This window comes from Haliaeetus leucocephalus, unplaced genomic scaffold (assembly GCF_000737465.1).
Source record: "Haliaeetus leucocephalus isolate CR32 unplaced genomic scaffold, Haliaeetus_leucocephalus-4.0 Scaffold741, whole genome shotgun sequence".
In the NCBI taxonomy this organism is placed as follows: domain Eukaryota; kingdom Metazoa; phylum Chordata; class Aves; order Accipitriformes; family Accipitridae; genus Haliaeetus; species Haliaeetus leucocephalus.
Genome location: NW_010973177.1, coordinates 5,006,738 through 5,022,442, shown reverse-complemented (window position 1 = coordinate 5,022,442; position 15,705 = coordinate 5,006,738).

Sequence of the window (15,705 nt, the reverse complement as noted above, 5' to 3'; positions counted from 1 at the left end):
ATGGGCATTGCACCAGATAAAAGCAAATTCCTTCTTGTTCTACATCCTGGGATATTTCCTAGTCTACAGAGGTCTTCAGCTCATGCCAGCCTATGCTTGGTCAGATGATAGCTCTCCATTGCATTGACTGCACAGACTACATCTTTGAGGCAAGTCTCAGTTGCCCACACAGAGGTATGAAGTGGTGTTTGAGGTGCTCAGGGTATCCAAGTTGTCCATACAGAGCCGATGGTAAGAGCTCAGCACCTCTGGGAGAATTGCATCCTCCTGGAACAACAACTGGCACTGGCCTCTGAGATGTCTGCAACCAAATTTCACCTCTACATTAACGTGTGGGAGTCTGGGAGCTGAATCTTGACCAGTGTCCAGCTGGAACCCCTTTACCAGGGACAGGTGAAACCCTCATTTATATGACTGTGATAAAGCTGGAAGGACCTCGAAAACAATCTCATTCAGGGAGCCCCAGATTTCATGAGCTGGGCAGCAAACTGCTTAGTTTCTAATTTTGTGAAAGAAAAATGCATGTTGGGAGAGACTCAAGGGAAGAGGAGGTGATGATGCTACTATGTCTGCAGCAGCAAAACTGCTTTAAGAAGCCCTGTTCCCAGCTGACTTAGCCACAGGATTATTGAAAAGATCTGGATTTGAGCAAACAAGAAAGAAAACCCTGAAAGCAGTGTTTAAACCCACTCTGTTACCGGATTGTTTCGAAACTCCAGCTTGCATCCTTGCTACCGACAAGGCAGCAGCTCGCACCACATCCCGACCCTGAAGCTGGGGGGACCTGAGCTGCCTCCTTCCCATGCTGCTCCGCAGCGCTGAGCATGATTCAAAATCTCTCCAGATGCATTTTTCTGGCATGGCGTGGCACAACGTGGCATTCAGCCCATTGCTGAGCCCACATCTGTGCAGGGGTCCCCGTGCAACATCTGCTCCAGCACAAACCGCTCCCAACACACATTGATCCTCCCTCTTCTCAAACGTCCACGGACGGAGACGCTGCCTTGCTGCAGCCCCCAACACTAACGCCTGTCCTCACCATAGAAAAATGTTCCTCCTAACTTCAACCTCTCTGGATATAATTTAAGCCAATTACCTCCTGTCCCATTCCTGGTGAACAAGGAGAACAGTTCATTCTCTTCCTCTTTGCAGAAGCCTGTTACATATTTGTAGGCTGTTATAAAGTTTTCCTAAACTAAACAACTGCAAGCCTTTTGATCTTCCTTCCTTGGCCATGATTTCCAGTCCTCTGCTCTCTTTTGCAGCCCAGCTCCGGACTGTCTCCAACCAGTCTGCATCCTTCTGGCACTGCAGCCCACAAATTTGGGCTCAATAGCACCAAGCCAGAGAGGGAGGCTGGATGCTTGGACCATGCCCAGCAGAACCAAGCTCACACCTTCCCTCTTCCATCATTTTTTGATGAGGAAAATGGTTTTCCTGAGCATCAGTTCTCCCTGGCTCTACCTGGGCATAGCATTACCCAGATGCAGACACACTCAGCTTTCCTTGGGTGCAATTTCCCCAGCAGGGTGGGGAGAGCGGCTGTAAAAAAATATTTAGAAGGGAGCCAAGCAACTAGGTGTGTCTCAGAAAGCCCAAGACGTTACTTTAGTCATCCGCTTATCTATATGGGAACGGGCTCAGGGTGACTTCGGGGTCGAGGATGTCCCATGTCACATTCACCTGCTTTCTAGTAGTCCTTGGGGGAAGAAAATAATAAAAGATTGTCCACAAGATGACTAGAAAAACAAATAACATTATAATAAGCCCAAAAGCAAGGAAGAAGTCGGTCCCCTCTGCGCCGGGGAACTTCCTCATCCAAATTCCAGCAGGCAAATCTCGCCCGCCCATCCCACCTCCCGGCAGACAGGCAGATCAAAAGTGCCAGGGAAGCACGAGGTTTTTATGATGTGCACAGAGCGAGGAGAAGAGGAGCAGGCAGCTTGGGCAGCCTTGGATGGCGACGGAGATTTCTCCAGTGCCAGTTGCTACATGCACTGCTGGGTCCCGGTTTCGGGGTGTGGGGGGAAGCGACTTTCCCAGGAGGGCTGGGAGGCACAGCAGGAGCTGGCTGTGTCTTGGCAGCCAGTGGGAAGGTGAAGGCTTCTTTTTGTCTCTGCTGCCAGGAATTAGGCCTTTCCTGGTGACAATACCAGCTGCTGCAGACATGGCCTCAATTGGCAAAAATAAGCATCCTGGGGAAAAAAAAAAAAAAGAGAATTAAAAATGATGCTACTGTAAATTAATATGAATGTTTGCAATTATAATTAATTACTACCACTTAGGTTTTCATGGCTGCATGTTTGGTAACTATCCAAGCTGTAAAGACTTGAGCTGTAGGTTTGTTAAATGAGAGGCTGGTTGACCGCGTCTGCGCTGCAGAAGCACGGAGGTTACACCTGCACGGGCACGATGGACGTGTCTGGGACCATCCTCCAGCCCCGAGGCCATCTGCCAGGGACAAGCCTTTGCCCATTGGATTGACCTCCCCTACCTGCCAAAACACGGTGGCCGCATCCAACCTGCCTATTGGGAAGGGTCTGGGGCCGTGCACGCTCCCAAACCATGCCTGAGAATTAGCCGGGTGAGCGCTAATAATTTAACAGTGAGGATAATTGGTGTCTGAACCCTGGAACTGTTTAATTTGCTGGTATAGACACCGCCTCAGGGCTTTTGCTGCAGCCCTACCCCGGGAAAGCGTCCCAGAGGCTTGAAAGCATTTGAGCAGGTGTGAAATGTTTTCCTGGGTTAGGACTAAGGGTTTGGTCTTAAGCTGAAGCCAGTGGTGGGGAAATCTTGCCCTGGTAACCCCAAAAGGCCAGTCCTGACATATACTGTGCACAGTGTCCAACACCAGACTGGGTTTTCAATGAAGCCAGCACCTTCATGCACTCCTTCCAGCACCTTGGGGCCAAACCCCAGCGAGATGCTATCTACCCCTGCGTGCCACCACACGCGTGCATGAGCCCTGGGCTGGTCTGCCTGCAGACAAAGCTCACAAACCTCTCCTGAAGTCGGGGAACACTGGAGCCAGGCAGGAAAGCTGTGACTTCATCACTCCTGGGGTCTGGATGCGCAGGATCATCCCCAGGGGGATGGGGCTTTTCTGCCTGTGTAGGTCGCCCCAGTGAAGCTTTCGATGCCAAGATGTCCAGGACATGACCTTGAAGGCTTCGCTTAGCCCACTCTGCCCTTTAGATGAGCTGACTTTGCATCCCTTCCACCAAGTTGACAGCAGAGTTGTCTTCCCCCAAGCAATGCTGGAGAACGGTGATTTGGGGCCGAAACAGAAACTAGTGCACAATGTGTGGCTGTTCTGATGAGCTGCTTGACTTCTCCTGGGTCCGCTGATGAGACGAAACAGCTCAGGAGGGTGGGAAGTCAAACCTCACTGCAGCTCTGCAGTGCTGGAGCTATCGCTTCCTGGGAAGCTGGTGGTTCCTGCGGAGAACGAATCCTGACCAATGCCGCTCACATCACTTCTGCGCACTAAGGGCTTGCTCCACGCTGCACCGCAGCTCTGGGGGATTTTTGACCAGGCCCTTAGTAACAAAATACAGGTCACAGGTCTGCATCACTCTTGGCTGTCTGCACTCACCCTTTAACCTGGTGACACCCTCATGCTTCTGACAGCACATGGGATCTGAAGCCCAGCTGTCTTATTGCAACCTCCCACCTGTAAATGCTGTTGAGATCCCTCCCTCCACCACCTGCTTTGAGATGAACAAAATATTCTCAGCCAAAGGGCTCTGAACCCATAGGCCAGGTACAAAGATGCTTCGATCATCTCACCAGCCCCACACTGGGCACGTTTTGCCTGTCAAGCAACAAGACTCCCAACCCGTTCCACCAAGGAAGTTAATTCCCCAGCCAAGTTTTGCATCTCTTAAGCAATTGCCTTTCCATAGTGAGGAAGGAAGATTACTCGGAGCAGGATATCTCTCAGTGGGAGACAACAGACCGTGATGGGATGAGGAGGATGGGGTTGAGTATCACAGACACACAGCAAATGCTCAGCTCAGGGCCTCAGGCTGTTGCACCATGCTCTGCTCCACCTCCTGTCAACGGTCTGATGCAAAACCACATTTTTCCAACCGCAGTGACTGCAGGCTACCTTATATCCTGTGCTCAGCCCTCCGAGCAGATGCTGTAAGTGGACACATCCCAGTCTGTACCTAGAAAGAGGTGCACGTGAGAGCTGGAGGGGTTTCATAGCACAAGCTGCGACACTGAGGCCAGAAGCAGGTAGTCAACAGATAAACCAGGGATTTCCACTTCCAATAGCCATGGTTTCAACAGAAGCCAATCCAGGTTCATCCTGCCACAGCTGCTTCAGGCTCTTCACATAGCTTTTTGCTTTCTCATGAGCCAGTGGAGCTGAGGGCAGCTGAGGTCAGGAAAGGACCCAGCCGAGATAAAGTTACGCTCGTATCTCAACCCTGGGGGAACGTCAGCCAGGGTCTTCCTCTTTACAGCCCATTGGTATGTGTCTAATACCCACCCAAAGCAAATTTGGACAATAAATATCAGGTTCCCGGTGAAATCTCACTGCCTCAGAAAGCCCCAAAGCTGTGCTGCAGGGAGCGGGAGAGGGAGGAGCACCCGCTGCTGGAGCCACTGCCCACCGGCCTTGCAGAGCGTCCATCCCTCAGCGTGGGCAATACTAAGGATATTCTCCTGAAGGACACTTTTCCCCTCTTCTGTGGGTTTCTTCTAATCCGAATCATGATGCTGTGGAGAAGTGGAAGAGCATAAGGCAGGAAGGTAGAGAAGACCTGTCCAAACATGACAGCTTAGAGGCTGTTGCCCATCCTTTCTTGGACAGATGGGAACAGAAACATACCTAGAGATCCAGTCACCCACCAGGCTCTGCCCTGGAAAACCCGTGGCTTTGGCTTGTTAAGAGGCTGGTAGGGCAGAGTGAAAGCTCAGTGCCAAAGATCCGGGGAAGAGAAGAGCCAAGTGCTGCCTTCAGTCAGGGCTTTTGCACTTCATGGTGGAGAAACATTACCAGAGCTGCAAATGACAGTGGTGGACTGTAGTGGGATGTAGAGCATCCCCTATACTCTGCACAGTCCTGGGGGCCATCGTGGCTTGAGCCTAAAAATAGGACAGCAGTGAAAAAGCCTGAAGTTCAGGTTCTTCCCAGGTCTCCACACGACCTGTTCCCCCCAGGCAGTGGCTGCCTGGCCCCTCTGGGATGGTTTTGTTAACCAGCACTGCGGATGGAGGAGAAACAGGATTACCTTCCTCAGATGGGAGTCCCCTGTACGGTGGAGCAACAAGTGCCCGGGGCCACCAAGGGAGAAGAAATCAGGTCCTGCCACTTCACCGAGGACCCGGGCAGCAAGCGTGTGTCTCTGCGTCCCCTCAAAGAGTGAGCCGACATCTGCAGCGGGCCGGCTAATGAATACAAACGACTGCCCCGTGCCCTGCCGGGGGGTCTTTAACACTTCACACGTCTCAGCGACGTTGAGTAATCATCTCCCAAAGTCTGCTCGGGCAGCCCCTCCATCCCACGGCAAGCGGCGTGGAGATGAATGACTGCCGAGAAGACACGGCATCGCAATAATTTTTCATCCGCGGTGTTGCTTAACCTTTCATGAGCAAATCAAATTTGCCTGACACCGGCCTGGGCACTGTACCTGCATTAAGTATTGCTGGGTCAGGGAGGGGCAGCCGTGATTTATGCCTTCTCCCTGCTAATCGGATTCTGGGGCAGGCAGATATTGATGGGCGCCTGCCTTTGATCCATGGCTCTCGTGAGCCTTCATTCAATTACTGCCCCACAGAATGCAATTAGCAGGGCCGCGAAGCCACGTGGGCCTCATAATCACGGCACAGAGCGAAGATGAAGGGGCTGTCACCAGGAGGAATGCCGGCCGGTCCCACCTGGGGATCGGATGCACTGTGGTGCGTTTGGACAAAACACTAAGGAAGCATCAAGGAGGAAAGGAGAAAAGTCCTATTTACCCAAAGCAGTCCCATCTTGCTTCTTCCGTATCACACAGCATCACCGCACGATGCTCCCACCACCCTCACCTTCACCATCTGGCTTGACCATCCTCGCCCTCTCTTGGCACGGCCACCGCTCTGCCCTGTTACTCCCTGCATGACCCAGTTTCACATCCCAAATCTGGCTGCTCCACCTCCTGTGTCTCCCTGCCCACATTTCTTCTCCTGTATGTAATCCTCTGTGCTCATTCCTCTTGGATTTCATCCAGTTTTCTTGCCAGGGGAGGGGCAATCCTTTCCCTAGCTGCTTCATCTCCCTCACCCATCCTTATCGCAGGTCGTGCTATCTCTGGGCTATCTGTTCCTCTCCCTTCTCATACTTGTTTATCTGCTCTAACAACATCCTTCACCTGTGCTCTCTGGGCATGTGATGACAGCTGTCTCTATCAGCTTTCCTCCTCCACTTTTGCTTTAAACTCTTCAGTCCTGCAGACTTTGGTGGTCCTTCTGTCCGTCTGCCCACTTGTTCCTTGCTCTCAGGGGTGGGAAGAAGTCTGTTGGAGATGGCCATATTCTCTCATCCATCTCACACAATCTTCCCTATTCTGCCAGAACCGGTTTTGACCCATGGTAGAAGAAATCCGGCAAACCCTCCACACCGCAACAACATCACTGCCGACAGGGATCATGGTGATGGCAACTGGGAAGAACTGAACAACCACGATGAGCAGAGTGAAGGCAGGAGGGTGAGAGCCGTTAGAGCAAAGTGCAGGGTCATGCACCAAGGAAAGAGCCCTTCACCTCAAAATGGCCAACGAGAAGAAAGACCTGGATGCGATGGTCGCTGCCTACAACAAAGAAATTCTGTCGCAGCACTGAAAGAGGGCGTTTAATGTCTGCTGAGACATTTCCAGTTGAGACAGTGAAGCATTAATGCCCACATATGTGTCAGTCCTGGCAGCTGCTTGCAGCATGCAACTTTTTGGTCCACCATGTTCACAGAGAGGCCCAGATGGAAACATGCATGGGAGATGGAAACATGTATGGGAAATGGCAACCAGAAAATGGAGAGGGACAGGGAGCCTAAAGCCCCTGGGCTTTGCCAGGCAGGGAAAACCCCAGCTGAGAAGACAGGGTGATTTCTCTCTCTGCATGTATCAAGAGAGACAACCCCAAGGAGGGGAAAGAGCTAATAAAGTTGAAGAAAAAGAGCTAACGCAAAAGCAAGCAAGTGCAAACTGGTCTCAGCTGGCGGGACACGGGACAAAGACTTCTAAGTATCCGAGAAGTAAGGTGCTGGAAAGGCTTCCAAATAGGTGTCCGGGAACAAAACCCTCACTCATTCACAGGGCAGATTTAAACATGACTGCTATCAATTTAACACCACAGGACCTAATGAGATCAGCCCAACACCTCCAAGAAGCAGACTCCCAGACAGCAGCTTTGAGATCTGATGTGAGCCCAGGTGTTTTGGGCAATATTCCCCTGCCTGTGTGCAGGGACCTACATCCGACCTAGTCAACCTTTGGAGCCAACAAAGAGAAGGGGATGTCTGGGCCATCACTATCTGGTGCTCAACCAATTTAGGGGTTGGTTGAGAAGGTTTTGGCTCCCCTGCAGTCTCCTGCCTGCAGCCACCACCTTAACTCAGAGTTCAGAGATCACCCAACAAGGTTTTCTTTCTTGTTGCATTTGCTGTAGCCGTTTTCCAAAGAGTTGAATCCCAAACCCACAAGCAACCACAAGCAGGGAGGTTTTTTTTCCCTCCTTATTTTCTTCGAGGCAGGCCAGACAAATACTTTTTCACAGATATTCCTGAGCATTTATTTCCTCCTGTCTCTGTCCCTTCTTGCCTTCACCTTGCTTTACCTCTTAACCTCCTTCCTTGATGAGATTGGCTGAGGTTACAGGAAAGTGAAGTTGTCAGATGAGCCTGTCTCCAGCCCATGGGGTTTTCCTCCTTAAGGGAGCCAGCTTCAGCAGTCCCAGAAATAGAGCTGCCAAGGGACAGAATAAGGGCTTGGGACTGGAAGATGCCTGCATCAAGCTGTGGGTTTGCCACCTCGTCATGTCCTGCGTAGAGGACAGTCATCCCTCTGCATGCTCAGCACCCCTGGAACAAGGTCTGCCTGGTGTCACCCTAGAAAGCAGTCAGAGGGGGAAAGGAGTGGCTGAATATCAGCTCTGTTGGACCAGACCTAGTGGCGACAGCGACAACCAGGTTGAACGTAAGCCCACAGTTACTGTCCTTGCGAGCACAGCAAACCACGCTCTGGGAGTTGTGTTCAGAATGGACAGTAAGAAAGTCTTCACTGGGAGGGTGCAGCCCTGGGACAGGCCACCAGAGAGGTGGCCACAACCACGCTGATCTAGCGTTAGCAACAGTCCTGCTTTGAGCAGGAGACTGGCCTAGAGACCTCCAGAGGTCCTGTCCCACTGGAGAGAGCAGGAGCATCTCCAGGTCCAAGCATGTTAAGGCTGTGCTGGATCTTCTTTGCTGCGGTGTCCTGAAGACCCCACAAAGCCGTACGGATGGTGATAACCCAGCTAGATTTGCCACTTGGCCTCCGTCCCATCTGTGCAGGGAAACCCAAAGCAGCAAGCCACCGTGCAGAGATGTTAAATCCCAGGGCAGAAATTCAGCACCCCGCAGGAGATGTCAGAATGAGAAACTCTTTATTTTAAAGATGAGAAAAGCGAGGCATGGACAACCAAAAGGAGCAACCCAAGGGCTCACAGTGTGCTCCCTGCATCTACCCAGTGACAAGGCATCAGGGCAGGGTGTGAGCAGAGGTGTGGGGCCGCGTCTCGCCCCCTCGGCTGCACCGTCCCAACTTGCTCTTCTCCAGAGATGCCTGGGCATGTTCCTGGGGAGGGTTTGCTCCAGGGACTGCTCCTTGGATGGATGGGGCTACGCCCGGCACCATCCTCCATCCAACACTGGGCTTGCAACCTGTCCCCGGGGCTGGGACAACTCGCTTGTGGCTCTGGCAGCCCCCTTCGTGGGCTTGGGGGGGTCACAAGAGGTCCTGAGGACACCCGGGGTGAAAGGCTTGGTGGCACAGAGACAGCTGAGTAGCTCTGGGGTGCCACTCAGCTGTGGTGAGGTTTAGCCCTGCTTTGTGCACCGATTTAGGTGCAGGCAGAGCCCTGCCACACCTTAGCACCCGGTCTTTGGTGTATGGCTGCACACTGCAGCATCCCACATCCATCTCCCAAAACGTACCTGCGGCTGCAGCTCACTGATCCACTGGCCGGGATGGTCCCAGGAGATCTCTGCCCACCATCTCCCACTGGAGCTCCACGCTACTGGACCACGTCTTAGCCCCGTGGGTGCTGCAGAACATCTCTGGCTCTCCCGCCTGGGGCTGAGCATCCCCTGTAGCACGGTCCTGAGCCTGGAGCATCCAGTCTGCTCTTAGCACGGCTCAGCACTCAAAATACATCAGGCCAAGGGGACTGGGGCTAACGTTAAAGCCCTTTACCCAGGCACTTGGCACAGAGCTGCCCCGTGGGAGCAGATACCAGGCTGGTCCCAGGGTGGGCTGGCCAGGCTTGGGGGGCTTTGTGCATTTTTGGGGTCCCACCTGGACCTGCTGTCAGAGAGACAGCACTTTCCCTTTTGTTCGTAATTGCCATTACCAGACAACACCTGAGAACATTCTGAGGTGGACAGATTAAATGTGGGAGGTTCCCATCCTCCTTCTATCCTCTTCTGCCTCATGCGCATGTGCAAACGCCCCTTGTGAGGTTTAGTTAGAAACAAGCACCAGGGAGCACTTTTCCTCCCCACTGCACCAAATTAACACAGGGGACTCCCTGCCCCGGGACGTGATGGAAACCAAAAGGGATAAACGGCTTAAAAAAGGGTTTTAGAGGAATTCCTGGAATACAATCCACCCAGGATCCTTTTACACAGCTGCTGCTTTCCAGAAGGGAGTCCCCCAGCCCAGGAACATTCCCTAAAGCCTTCACTCCTACACATCCAGCCATGTCATCCACCTGAGCCCTTCCACCAAACCTCCCCATCGTCCCTACCAGGGGGGCAGGACCCTCAAGCCCCCCCCCAGCCTGGCATCCTCAGCATCGCCCAGCCCCAGGGAGATGCCCCAGTGCTGCTCCTCTGTTTAGGATTACATGCTGAGATATCCCAGTTAGCCAGTTTTTAATTAGCACGTGTCACGTTGATTTTATATCACTTCGATTTCCTAATCAACGTGCCGTGTGGTACCAAGTCAAACATCTTACAGAAACCAAAGTCTACTGCATGTTCGGTGCCAGGGCTGGGAGGTATTTGGGGAATTTAACAGCCTAACGCAGGTAGGGCCAGAAAAAAACCCAAACCCCAACATGCTAATATAATCACCAAATTGCAAAGGATGGTAAATACCATGAAATAAAATACACAATGTGAGTAGGCAAAAAAGATTTCCCATAGAAAGCTAATGCAACACCCCTCTGCCTCGATGAACTGCCTATTATCTCTGCTCTGCTCTCCAAAGCCTTAATTCCTACTCAGAATTACTTTCCCAATCTGCAAACCGAGATGTAATCAATAAGGGCAAGGCGACTACTTCTTCAACTCCAGGCTTGGGTTTAATCATGCTTATTTATGGTAGAACCCAATTAAAATAGCCACTAAATTAGGCAAAACTTGGCTTTAGCTCACAGCATGGCAATGCAACACAGGGTGCGGAAGCCAGAGCACGTTAAGGGGTTGTCTCCCCATGGGACAATCCGTAAATCTGGGTGTTTAAGCAGCAAATCTTTGCTGGTTGTACAAAATTTTGTCTTTTATGGGATTTAGGATTTTTTTTCCAGTGAGGTGAAGGCAAAGGCAGTGCCTTTGCAGCGATGCACACAGCCACAGTGAGCACAGGCACTTATTGAAACAGTTATATGCTGTATTGTTTAATAGAAGTTACAATAGGATAAATGTACAGTTGAAATCAACATGCTAATTTCTAACGCAATTTAACCTGTAAACCATGCAGTCCATTTTTTAATCAGTCCATCTCTTTTTTTCTTTTAATCAGTAGCTCTGCTAGTGAGTTTTAAGGAAAAAAAAAGTTCCCTTTAAAGTTAAACCTAATTTACTAAATTTTCCCCTTATTGTGCAACGACTTGTGCAAAAAAAGCTGTTTTCACCACATTAGTTTACAAAATCACGTCCTCCCCCCCCCACCAAAAAAAAAAAGAGAAAAGGCAACACAAGCAGCCAGTGGACAGGGAGGGATGGGGATGTGCGTGTGTATTCATGTCAAAATAAAATCAGAGGGATGAGCCAAGGCAGAAAGCAACTCGGTGCAGACCGGATTCCAGAAACCCAACCCTGGAGGTTTTGGGGTGCTTCCTCCCGAGTCGGAGGAGCTGTGGGTGGGATGGGTGCTGGCTCCGGCCAAAGCTCCCCCAGCCCAGCCCCGAGGACCCCCGGGATGCAAGAGAGGGGCTTGAGACCAGAGCAGCAGCAGCAGTTTTGGAGATGAAGCAAATCAACTGGTCCCCAGGTCAGAGCCCACGGAGGTTTTGGGGTGAATCCCTCCCAAAACACAGAGTATTTGGGTGGCTTCCCTCAAACGCCCAACTTTTTCCCGGTTGACAGCAGAGCCGGGGCCATCTTGAAGTCATTTGCGATGAGATTTATTTGTGAGTTGTGTTCCCTTCGAGCTCCCCAGCAGTGTGACAAACACACGAGTCGCAGTGCTGGGGACACAACACACACACACACACACAAACACACACAAACACGGAGCCGGAGAAAATGGGGTGCAGAGACCCCAGCAACCCCACGGCATCCAGGGATGGGACATGCATCCAGCCAAGGGCGTGGGAGGGTGGTTCGATGCTCCAAACCACTTGATGCTTCAAAAAAAAAGCCCCAAACCCAACCCAGAATTAAAGAGAAAAGCCAAACTAGGGTGTGGCGGAGAGGTAGGAAACAACCGAGGGCAAAGATTTCTCTGCCTGGGGCTTGAATATTGGTTTGAAGGGATGCTGGAGGGACACCTACCGCAAACCTCCCTCACCTGCCGCTTCCCATCATCGCCACCTCAGGGGGTAAAAGAATTTACCCTAAAACCAGCTTCAGCGCAGGAGGTGCCGACAGCAGCCGATGCCACCGGAGCGGCCCCGGCTCCATCTCAGCCTCCGCTTTCCCCGCTGTCTCCCAGCATCTTGCAAACAGTTTGGGGCCAGCATGCGAACGCCCACGCCTTCTGCCCAAACATCCATTTTCGTAGCAGCACAAAAGCAGCCAATTTTTAAGGAAACAAAACCAAAACAGCCCCTCGAACAAAGCATCAGCCAGCTTCTCCCCCCTGCAGCAGAGCCTGGAGTTGCGGTTGGATGTAGAACAAAGTGCAAAATTGCTAAGAGCATCTGACTTGAACTCCAGCCCTAGGAATTAAAAAAAAAAAAAAAGAAGAAAAACCAGAAAAAATCTCATTCTCTCTCTCACACACATGCACACACGCTAACATCTAATGGAGGCCATCCCCCTCATGTATAGGTATGGTTCGGGCTGCATGTTAGCACTTTAGAGACCTTATAAAAAATTATTCCCAACCCCCAGGCTGCCTGCACAACCCCTGAAGATTATGAAGAAGATAAGATGTGCAGATGCTTCTCAGGAAGCCAAACTTGTCTTTTTTGTTTATATTTTTTTTTTCCCCACTGGTGCTGAAATATGTTTGCTGGGTTGGGGAAAAGGTGGGGGATAACCCAGTCTCTTCTACAGCCACTGCTTAAAAAAAACCTAAGGAAGGTTCAATGTATGTACATGGAGGCGTTAATAGCAGCATTATTTGTTTTGGGGGTTGCAAATCTTCGATTACAGCAGCGGGTTCTGCCCCCGTTTCCCACCCCACTTATAAATTTATAGCAACAACCTTTCCCTCATAAGCAATACCATCCGTATCGGAGGATACCAATCATTAGTAAGAGATTTAGAGGGGATTTTAAATGTCTTCCAGGGCTTTTTAAGCAATCTGTTTAAAAGATTAATTTTATTTTGAAGGGATGGAACTGCATCTCTCGGAACAAAAAGTTAATTAGGACCAGAGCACCAAAATGCCATTTTTCATCCCGGTCTGTGACTTGCGGTTAGGCGCTTGACCTCCCGAAATCAGAAACTTGCTGAATCTTTCCCTTGGCCGAGTTTGACTTTCCCAGCAGCAAGTCCTGAGTGCCAGAAGCCGGTTTGCAGAATCCCGATCCCGGCCTCTTCAAGCAGAGCTTAAAGGAGCGAGGAAATCCATCCCGGGCAGGCATGGCAATGCCATGTCGCTCCTCTTTTAACTAAAGCTCAGTGGAGACGGGAAAGAAAGCCCAGATGTGGGATGGGGAAGGCTGGGAGCTGTCTGGAGCATGTGAAACAAGTTCTTGCCCCGAGACCCAGCTGCTTTGAGGTTTTTATGCGGGTATACCTTGTGCAATGCAATATAGCGGTCACCCTTTGGGGAAAAAAACCAGAATTTCAAGGCGGCAGCAGGAGCTGGATGCTTTTTTCCGCTCACGCTGACAGCAGCGCAAAGCCCCTTCCCCGTGTCTCGGGGACCAGAGGTGATGCTGCCCGGCGGCGCCTGCTCCTCCTCCCTTCATCCCACACCTAGCACGGAGGAGAGAGAAACCTGCAAAAGCAAAGCGCCGCCTCGCCTGGCAGCAAAGCCAACGGCTGACAAAAGCGATTAAAAATTGTGTTTGACAGTCTATCCTCCCACTAATAAAAACTGGAAATGCCAGAGTGCCTTATTTGTCATGCTTGCTGATGCTCAATGACGCCAGCATCTGTAGCAGCTTGATTCTGAAGGATTTTAAAGTGCTTGTTACTATTTAATGGCCCTTGACTGAAGTGCCCTGTGGACTGAAGCTTCCCCTGTTACTGTCACCATTGGGTAGCTGGGGTTTTTGTTTCGATCTCCAACCTCTGGGCAGGAGCTCAGGTCTGATGCTTGAACCAGTCAATCCCACCTGCTTTTGCCACCCCCTTCGCACTCTCATCCCCATGTGTCTCCCACGGTGGCACTGCCGAGGGACGGGGAGGAGGAATAAAAGTGCCCTGTGGTCCTGCAGCTCATGGGACATGTCTTGGCTGGAGGGCTGAGGGCTCTCCCGTCGCTGCCAGGACCATGAAGTACAGTCTCCTTCCTTTCCCCAGAAATTTGGCGAAGAAGAGTTTCCTATCGGAGTCCAGCAAGCCAGGCAATTTTTCCTTCCCAGCTGTGCAGGTTTTGGGATGCCAAGATCCAGCTGGGGATCCCCTGGGGCTCACAGGGGCCGTGGCGAAGCCCCCAGGCTGGTTTGCACTCAGGTCCAGCGTTTTGGAGAGCAAGAAAGAGGTCACCAGCGGGGAATGGACCAAGTTCATTTTCACTTGTCCTTCTGAAAGCCTTTGCTGGGTTATATGTAGATGTATCTACGACGATGATCCTTTCCTGGCCACGCTAACACCAACTTTAATTCAGCTGCTTCTTTTTCCCTCCATCCTTCTTACATGTACTTCAAAGAGGCATTAAGAAGAAAGTAACCTCTGATTCTCCCCAAAAGCAAGGAACCAGAAAGCCAAGTTTGGTTCTTCCCTCTTTTTAACAAAAATAATCCACTGGTCCTCATGGCTGGAGACTGCTGGGACAGGACAACAGCCCCAGAAGGTCATTGCTGATAATGTGCCTATTTACTTTCAGGGTTAAGTAACACGTACCCTTATCAAAAAGAAAACAAAAAAACAAGTATTGCTGAGGAACAAGGAGGGAAGATAAAGCACCATCCCCTTCATGTATCCAGAGCTTGAGTGTCAGAAGAGCTCCCCAGGCAAGAAACACCGAGCAAAAAGTGCACGTGGTCAGAGAGCAAAGGGACTGAATGCACCAAGCCAAGTGCTGCTGCCCTTCTGCACACGCCATAGGGTGACGTTTGAACGAGTCCTGCCCCTCCACAGCTTCGGGACTCTGCGCCGAGGGAGGGGAAAGAGAAGGAACCTTGCTCTGCAGGTCAGCAAAGCACCCCTCTGCTTCCAGAAGCGGTGTGAGGGCTGAGCACCCGCTGCCTTCAAATGAGGGTAGGAAATGGGCACGGGTCGTGGCCCTGCTGAAGCACCGCTGCCAGGGCTGCAACATCCACCAGGAAGATTTTAATTCCCTTTAACATCAGGGTTTGGGAGGTGGGGGAACTGGCTGGATAAGCTTTCACCTGCAGTAATTAGAGTCAGAAGGGTAATGAGAAGATAAGGGTGAAAGTTCCCTCTCGCTGTAACCTGAACCCTGGGATTAAAGACCCGTTGGTAGTGTTACCGTCCTCCTCAAAGGCTGTCTTGATTTGAGCGGAGGATGTTCGAGCACTTCCAGAGCAGAGAGGGAAATTCTGTCCGTAGGCACTTTTGAGCCGGGGGGAGCTGAGCGATGCTGCTCCCTGGGGCATCTCCTGCTCCTCCGCTTTGGGGACCTCCGGGAGGCTGCAGGGCTGCTCCTTGTGCAGCACAAGCCAGGGCACTCGCGGGCTGCAGAGGGACTTTACACCATCGCACTGTGTCAGGAGGAGAGGGAAGATGGGACATCAGCATGGAAAAGAGGTGCAAAGAGAGGAAAGAAAGCCTGAACAGAGCGCCCTGGACGCTGGGAGAGCCCAGTCTGCCTTTGCACCATCCCTGCTGAGCATCCCTCCTGTCCTGCTACCCGACCGTGCTAGATGAGAGCAGCAGCATCCCAGTGCCAGGCCAGTGCCACAGGACACCCTGCCAGATGACCTTCTGGCTCT